The sequence below is a fragment of the Triticum dicoccoides genome, chromosome 3A (genome assembly GCF_002162155.2).
Source record: "Triticum dicoccoides isolate Atlit2015 ecotype Zavitan chromosome 3A, WEW_v2.0, whole genome shotgun sequence".
Lineage (NCBI taxonomy): Eukaryota > Viridiplantae > Streptophyta > Magnoliopsida > Poales > Poaceae > Triticum > Triticum dicoccoides.
The window spans coordinates 34,591,699-34,601,270 of record NC_041384.1 but is presented as its reverse complement, the minus strand read 5'-3'; positions in this window follow the sequence as shown (position 1 = coordinate 34,601,270).

The window sequence follows — 9,572 nt, the reverse complement described above, 5'->3', positions numbered from 1 at the left end:
GCACGGCAGGGGGAGGCGTCCCGCTCTCCAGCATCTCCGGAAGGAGATCCCCCAAAGACGAGCTCTGCTGAGAAGGGCTGAGGTCCGAGCTACAAGGTAAAATTTTGGTTAATCTTCTCGGATATAAATCAAGGATTTCCCTCATCCCTCAAAAGGAAAATCTTTCTCTACTTACGGCTTGCTGGAGGGCTGATCCCCTTGAGGGCGTAGTCTGGCCGAGGAACTCCCCGGCGTCGGACCCTCTGACGAGGATTTTCTCCCCCGCTTCGAGGCCATGGTTTCCGGGTCGTCAGAGGCGGCTCTCTTCTTCCCCTTAGGAGAGGAATTGTCGGTTCCTCCCTTCGGAGCAGCCTCCTTCGAGGAGGCCATAACTTCCTTGTCCTCCCCCTCCAAAGGCATTATCTCCAGCATCCTGACTAGCACGGGATCCGCCCTGGTTTCAGGAAGGGGAGCCAGACACCTGATCAGCTTTGCCTTCGCTATCCACTCCTGTTTAAAAGGACGGCTCTTTTAGGGGAAAGTTTATGACAATTATACGGATAGAAGGTCCGGGCACAAGGTTGCTTACTTGAGTATCTGGGCGATTGCAGCTTAGGCCTGCGTCCTCGGTTAAATCCGGACACATCCCTTGTGATCCGAAGAACAGTTTATACATCTCCGCGGGCGTTGCACCCATGAAATTCTGGAGAGCTTGCGGTCCCTCTGGGTTAAACTCCCACAGGCGAAGGGAGCGATGTTTGCCGGGCAATATTCGGTGAATCAGCATGACCTGCGTCACCTTGACCAGGCTGAGGTCTCCTTCCAAGAGATCCTTAATGCGGCCCTGTAACAAGGGCACATCTTTGGGCAAACCCCAATCTAACCCTCTATTAACCCATGACGCTAGCCATGGTGGGGGACCGGAGCGAAAGGCAGGAAGCGCCACCCACTTGGTGCTCCGGGGAGTGGTGATATAAAACCACTCTCGTTGCCACAAGCCAAGCTCCTCTTGAAAAGAGCCCTCGGGCCATGGAGCATCAGCATTTTTGCTTATAACAGCACCTCCACACTCTGCGTGCCATCCCTTGATCATCTTTGGCTCCACTTTGAAAGTCTTGAGCCATAACCCGAAGTGAGGGGTAACACGGAGGAAAGCTTCGCATACAACGATAAACGAGGAGATATGGAGGATGGACTCCGGAGCTAAGTCGTGAAATTCCAGCCCGTAATAAAACAACAGTCCCCTCACAAAGGGATCCATCGGGAAGCCTAACCCCCGAAGGAAGTGAGGCACGAACACTACGCTCTCACCGGCTGGGGACTGGGGATAGCCTGCCTTTGAGCAGGCAACCTGTGCGAAATTTCGGTGGTCAAGAACTTAGCCTCTCTCAACTTTAGCACGTCCTCCTCCGTGACGGAGGAGGGCATCCATCGGCCTTGAAGGTCAGAACCGGACATTGTCAAAGGTCCGAAGCGCTTGGAATCTGGAGCCTAGGGTGTTGGAACTCGAGGCGACGGGCGAACTCGCTTGAGATAAAAGGAGTAAGGCCTTGGTCTCTTTATAAGAGGTTGAATACCAGGAGCCCTCCCCGTAACCGTTTGGGACTCGCCTTTAATCGAGAAAACATGCTAACGGGCACGATTGGGTTACCCACGTCCGTATTGATGAGAATCCCGTAAAAGGGGGGCACACGATCTCTGCTTTGACAAGACGTGCCAAGGAAACTGCCTCGCAATACACGCTGAGGTGGAAAGGTGAAATTGATTCGAGTATAGGACTTGGCTGTAGTGTGATGACGCACTGCGGAATACGTCAGCAGATTTGACTTGTGTTAATATTATTCTCTCTATGGCAATATGTGGAAGCTTATTTTGCGGAGCCGGACACTACTCTTGGTGTTTACAATCTTTTATGAAGAATTTGGAGGAGGAACCCGCCTTGCAATGCCGAAGACAATTTGCGCGCCGGACTCGTCGTCATTGAAGCCTGGCTCAGGGGCTACTGAAGGAGTCCTGGATTAGGGGGTGTTCGGGTAGCCGGACTATACCTTCAGCCGGACTCCTGGACTGTGAAGATACAAGATTGAAGACTTCGTCCCGTGTCCGGATGGGAATTTTCTTGGCGTGGAAGGCAAGCTTGGCGATGCGGATATTCAAGATCTCCTACCATTGTAACCGACTCTATGTAACTCTAACCCTATCCGGTGTCTATATAAACCGGAGGGTTGTAGTCCGTAGGCAATCAACTCCATATACAACAATCATACCATTGGCTAGCTTCTAGGGTTTAGCCTCCTTGATCTCGTGGTAGATCTACTCTTGTACTACCCATATCATCAATATTAATCAAGCAGGACGTAAGGTTTTACCTCCATCAAGAGGGCCCAAACCTGGGTAAAACATCGTGTTCCCTGCCTCCTGTTACCATCCAGCCTAGACGCATAGTTCGGGACCCCCTACCCAAGATCCGCCGGTTTTGACACCGACACCCATCTTGTTATCCTCGATGGCAACGATACAATACGTTCCTTGCTGTCCGTTTTGTCACTGGGTAAGGACACTGCAAGATCGAACCCAAAGCTAAGGACTTCTCCCATGGCAAGAACTACCAATCTAGTTGGCCAAACCAAACGGATAATTCGAAGAGACTTGCAAAGATAACCAATCATACATAAAAGAATTCAGAGAAGATTCAAATATTATTCATGGATAGACTTGATCATAAACCCACAATTCATCGGTCTCAACAAACACATCGCAAAAAGAAGATTACATCGAATAGATCTCCACAAGAGAGGGGGGAGAACTTTGTATTGAGATTCAAAGAGAGAGAAGAAGCCATCTAGCTACTAACTATGGACCCGAAGGTCTGAGGTAAACTACTCACACTTCATCGGAGAGCCTAGGATGATGTAGAAGCCCTCCGTGATGATGGCCCTCTTCCAGCGGAGCTCCGAAACAGGCCCCAAGATGGGATCTCATGGATACAGAAATTTGCGGTGGTGGAATTAGGTTTTTGGCTCCTGTTCTGATCGTTTGGGGGTACGTGTGTATATATAGGAGGAAGAAGTACGCCGGAGGAGCACCGAGGGGCCCACGAGGCAGGGGGGCGCGCCCTAGGGGGGGCGCCCCCCACCCTCGTGACCGCCTCTTTTGTTCCTTGGAGCAGGGTCCAAGTCTCCTAGATCACGTTCGGTGAGAAAATCACGTTCCCGAAGGTTTTATTCCGTTTGGACTCCGTTTGATATTCCATTTCTTCGAAACACTGAAATAGAAAAAAACAGCAATTCTGGGCTAGGCCTCCGGTTAATAGGTTAGTCCCAAAAATAATATAAAAGTGGAAAATAAAGCCCAATATAGTCCAAAACAGTAGATAATATAGCATGGAGCAATCAAAAATTATAGATACGTTGGAGATGTATCACTTGATTGTTTTGAAAAACTTCTGAGAACGCACATGACCTCTCCAAATTCTTTGCAACTATACTCTATTCACAGGTACACATGTCTGCTGCTGAATCTCTAAGTTCTCATCAACTTAACTCATTTGCAGCATTCCTCGAAGACAAATTGCATACCTCATCAGAGAATTCAATTGTTCAAAATCCTCAGCTGAAGAAAATGGCTGATGGCAAAAGAACTCAGAAGGGAGGCAAGAGACCGGAAGTGAATACTGCTTTCGAGATTCCTGATGACATCTATGCAGGATATTGCACTACTGATGAAGCAATTCATGGCAAGGAGACAAAGAATGAGCGCAAAGTGCGCATTCAGAGGATAGAGAGGAGATGGGCACGAGAATGGAGGGAGTACAGATATGTGACTCCCAAGTACATGAAGAAATTCGCAGTACACCCTCCATGCCCAAGACCTCCATTGGCACCAGGCCAAGTTGCTGATCCCTCTAGCATCAAAAGAGGTGAGGAATTTCCTAAGGAGTGGGCAAAGCGGCAAGCTAAGTTGGCCAAAATGGCCAAAGAAGTAGTGAAGAAATTCAATGAAGATTCTGCTACTGCCGCTGCTGAGACCTCTGCTAGCAAGCCCAAGAAGGCTATGCCCAAGAAGCCTGCTCATAAGCCCAGTTCCTCAGCTTCAATGCCCTCATGGCCAAGCTCCTCAAAGCCCTCACGGCTCGTGCCTGATGCTACTTCCTCCAAAGCAGCTATAGTCCCCACTGCAAAATCCACAGCTGCTGCTGCAAAGTCCACGACACCTGTGCATCTCGCCTCTTGTCAAAGGACCATTGGAATGTCAATTGCTTCAAGAGTTTCTGCAAGTTCTTCAGCTCCTCCCCAGTCTTCAACATCTCCAACCTTGCTGAAGACAAAAGCCATTGCTGGACGAGGCACGAGGCCAAGTCCTCACAAGAAGCAGATCGCCTTTCCAGAAACGTCTAGTGAAGACGAAGCTGATGATGAAGAATTGGCTGAAATCATCAGAGATCGACAAGCATGGGCCGCTAGAGCCAAAGGCAGTGAAGTGCCACTTCTGCTGGATCCCAAGTTGATCCTTGATTTCATCGATCTGTGGCATAAGGACCCCAACACTCCTCTGCCTGATCTGAATCTCACACCTGCCAAAGTCAAATGCTCAATGCCTTCATTGGCGAAGAAAAATGGCAATTCGAAAAGGCCAGACAAGTGAAGAAAGCTCAGTACAAGAATAAGCGTTTACTAAAGAAAAATGTTGTGACAATGACTCCCGATGAACTTGTGACTATGTAAATTTGATGCATATCATGCTGATTGGCTGGGAGCCAAAGTAAGATTCATCAACATGATGAAGAAATTCACATCAAATGTTGCAGCTTCATCGCAACAAGAATTTCCTTAGGTCAAGACATCTGCTTAGACTACTGAAGAACATGCAAGCATAGCTGATGAAAATCAGGCTGTTGAAGAAAATGAAAGCACCAGGGCTGATGAAGAAATTCCAGCTACTGAAGAAATTGCCAGGGCAACCTCCACTGTTACGCCTGATGAACAACGTAGGCCAGTTGAAGCATCTGCTACTGTGTCTGAGGAAACTGAACATGACAGGGCAACTGCATTAGTTGTGCCTGAAGAAACTGAACCAATTTCCTCTGCTCCTCCTGCATAGATGATAAGCATCAACCTTCCTTCTGCATCAAAAGCGAAGAAGACCAAAGCTGCAGAGCAGGCAGCTATGAAGAAAAGGAAAACATCTGCATCCATAGAGTCTTCAGAACCGAAGAAAGTGAAGACTTTGATGAGCTCTTTTGCAAACCCAATAGATGTTGTTCCAATATCAAGCATTCCATCAAAGGAGATTGTTACCTTTGGTGAGGAATATGTGATTCCTAGTGAATCGGATGAAGACATTCCTTCTGCTGTCACGTCAGAGCAGTTGGATTAAAAATTGAAGTGCATGATATCCCTTCAACTCCGCTGGTATCATCGCCCATGCCCCAGTTCACAGCTGAACAGGCGGGCGTTGAAGAAATTGATGAAGAAGACGAGGATGTGGACATTGGGTCAACAACTCCAATTCAGAATGATGACTATTGGGAAAGCCATCGCCCCAATTCTCCACTGACAACACCTCTGCATCACCTTCCTCTGTCCCCGGTCCAAACCAAAGAAATTCATACGGGCTCTGAAGAACGTCAAGCTTCTCTTCTCTCAATTCCAGAAGAAGTTCCGTCCACTAGTGAAAGAAATATGCCCTAGAGGCAATAATAAAGTTATTATTTATTTCCTTATATCATGATAAAACTTATTATTCATGCTAGAATTGTATTAACCGGAAACATAATACATGTGTGTGAATACATAGACAAACCAAGTGTCACTAGTATGCCTCTACTAGACTAGCTCGTTAATCAAATATGGTTATGTTTCCTAACCATTGACAAAGAGTTGTCATTTGATTAACGGGATCACATCATTAGTTGAATGATCTGATTGACATGACCCATTCCATTAGCTTAGCATCCGATCGTTTAGTATGTTGCTATTGCTTTCTTCATGACTTATACATGTTCCTATGACTATGAGATTATGTAACTCCCATGTGCCGGAGGAACACTTTGTGTGCTACCAAACGTCACATAGTAACTGGGTGATCATAAAGGTACTCTACAGGTGTCTCCAAAGGTACATGTTGGGTTGACGTATTTCGAGATTAGGATTTGTCACTCCGATCGTCGAAGAGGTATCTCTGGGCCCTCTCGGTAATGCACATCACTTAAGCCTTGCAAGAAATACAACTAATGAGTTAGTTGGGAGATGATGTATTACAGAACGAGTAAAGAGACTTGCCGGTAACGAGATTGAACTTGGTATTGGATACCGACGATCGAATCTCGGGCAAGTAACATACCGATGACAAAGGGAACAACGTATGTTGTTATGCGGTCTGATCGATAAAGATCTTCGTAGAATATGTAGGAGCCAATATGGGCATCCAGGTCCCGCTATTGGTTATTGACCGGAGACATGTCTCGGTCATGTCTACATTGTTCTCGAACCCGTAGGGTCCGCACGCTTAAGGTTTCGATGACAGTTATATTATGAGTTTATACGTTTTTGATGTACCGAAGGTTGTTCGGAGTCCCAGATGTGATCACGGACATGACGAGGAGTCTCGAAATGGTCGAGACAAAAGATTGATATATTGGACGGCTATATTCGGAAACCGGAAGTGTTCCGGGTGATTTCGGAGAAAACCGGAAAGCCGGAGGGTTACCGGAACCCCCGGGAGAAGTAATGGGCCATATGGGCCTTAGTGGAGAGAGATAGGGGCAGCCAAAGGTGGTCCACGCGCCTCCTCCCCCCTGGTCCGAATTGTACTAGGAGAGGGGGTGGCGGCGCCCCCCTTTCCTTCTCCCTCCCCACTTCTTTCCCCCTCCTAGTAGGAGTCCTACTCCTACTAGGAGGAGGACTCCTCCTTGGCGCGCCATAGGGGCCGGCCGGCCTCTTCCTCCCTTTAACCTTCATATACGGAGGCAGGGGCACCCCAGAAACACACAAGTTGATCCACGTGATCATATTCTTAGCCGTGTGCGGCGCCCCCTGCCACCATAGTCCTCGATAATATTGTAGCGGTGCTTAGCCGAAGCCCTGCGACAGTAGTACATCAAGATCGTCACCACGCCGTCGTGCTGACAGAACTCTTCCCCGACACTTTGCTAGATCGGAGTCTGGAGATCGTCATCGAGCTGAACGTGTGCTAAAACTCGGAGGCGCCGTAGTTTCGGTGCTTGATCGGTCGGGCCATGAAGACGTACGACTACATCAACCGTGTTGTCATAACGCTTCCACTGTCGATCTACAAGGGTATGTAGATCACACTCTCCCCTCTCGTTGCTATGCATCACCATGATCTTGCGTGTGCGTAGGAAATTTTTTGAAATTACTGCGTTCCCCAACAGTGGTATCCGAGCCAGGTTTTATGTGTTGATGTTATATGCACGAGTAGAACACAAGTGAGTTGTGGGCGATATAAGTCATACTGCTTACCAGCATGTCATACTTTGGTTCGGCGGTATTGTTGGACGAAGCGGCCCGGACCGACATTACGCGTACGCTTATGCGAGACCGGTTCTCCCGACGTGCTTTGCACATAGGTGGCTTGCGGGTGACAGTTTCTCCAACTTTAGCTGAACCGAATGTGGCTACGCCCGGTCCTTGCGAAGGTTAAAAAAGCACCAACTTGACAAACTATCGTTGTGGTTTTGATGCGTAGGTAAGATTTGTTCTTGCTTAAGCCCGTAGCAGCCACGTAAAACTTGCAACAACAAAGTAGAGGACGTCTAACTTGTTTTTGTAGGGCATGTTGTGATGTGATATGGTCAAGACATGATGCTGATTTTATTGTATGAGATGATCATGTTTTGTAATCGAGTTATCGGCAACTGGCAGGAGCCATATGGTTGTCGCTTTATTGTATGCAATGCAATCACGCAGTAATGCTTTACTTTATCACTAAACGGTAGCGATAGTCGTGGAAGCATAAGATTGGCGAGACGACAATGATGCTACGATGGAGATCAAGGTGTCACGCCGGTGACGATGGTGATCATGACGGTGCTTCGGAGATGGAGATCACAGGCACAAGATGATGATGGCCATATCATATCACTTATATTGATTGCATGTGATGTTTATCTTTTATGCATCTTATCTTGCTTTGATTGACGGTAGCATTATAAGATGATCTCTCACTAAAATTATCAAGTAGTGTTCTCCCTGAGTATGCACCGTTGCGAAAGTTCTTCGTGCTGAGACACCACGTGATGATCGGGTGTGATAGGCTCTACGTTCAAATACAACGGGTGCAAAACAGTTGCACACGTGGAATACTCAGGTTATACTTGACGAGCCAAGCATATACAGATATGGCCTCGAAACACGGAGACCGAAAGGTCGAGCGTGAATCATATAGTAGATATGATCAACAAGTGATGTTCACCAATGAAACTACTCCATCTCACGTGATGATCGGACATGGTTTAGTTGATTTGGATCACATGGTCACTTAGAGGATTAGAGGGATGTCTGTCTAAGTGGGAGTTCTTAAGTAATTTGATTAATTGAACTTAAATTTATCATGAACTTAGTACCTGATAGTATCTTGCTTATGTATGTTTGATTGTAGATAGATGGCCCGTGTTGTTGTTCCGTTGAATTTTAATGCGTTCCTTGGGAAAGCAAAGTTGAAAGATGATGGTAGCAATTACACGGACTGGGTCCATAACTTGAGGATTATCCTCATTGCTGCACAGAAGAATTACGTCCTGGAAGCACCGCTGGGTGCCAGGCCTGCTGCTGGAGCAACACCAGATGTTATGAACGTCTGGCAGAGCAAAGCTGATGACTACTCGATAGTTTAGTGTGCCATCCTTTACAGCTTAGAATCGGGACTTCAACGACGTTTTGAACGTCATGGAGCATATGAGATGTTCCTGGAGTTGAAGTTAATATTTCAAGCAAATGCCCGAATTGAGAGATATGAAGTCTCCAATAAGTTCTATAGCTGCAAGATGGAGGAGAACAGTTCTGTCAGTGAGCATATACTCAAAATGCCTGGGTATAATAATCACTTGATTCAGATGGGAGTTAATCTTCCAGATGATTGCGTCATTGACAGAATTCTCCAATCACTGCCACCAAGCTACAAGAGCTTCGTGATGAACTATAATATGCAAGGGATGAACAAGACTATTCCCGAGCTCTTCGCAATGCTGAAAGCTGCGGAGGTAGAAATCAAAAAGGAGCATCAAGTGTTGATGGTCAACAAGACCACTAGTTTCAAGAAAAAGGGAAAAGGGAAGAAGAAGGGGAACTTCAAGAAAAACGGCAAGCAAGTTGCTGCTCAAGAGAAGAAACCCAAGTCTGGACCTAAGCCTGAAACTGAGTGCTTCTACTGCAAGCAGACTGGTCACTAGAAGCAGAACTGCCCCAAGTATTTGGCGGATAAGAAGGATGGCAAGGTGAACAAAGGTATATGTGATATACATGTTATTGATGTGTACCTTACTAATGCTCGCAGTAGCACCTGGGTATTTGATACTGGTTCTGTTGCTAATATTTGCAACTCGAAACAGGGACTACGGATTAAGCAAAGATTGG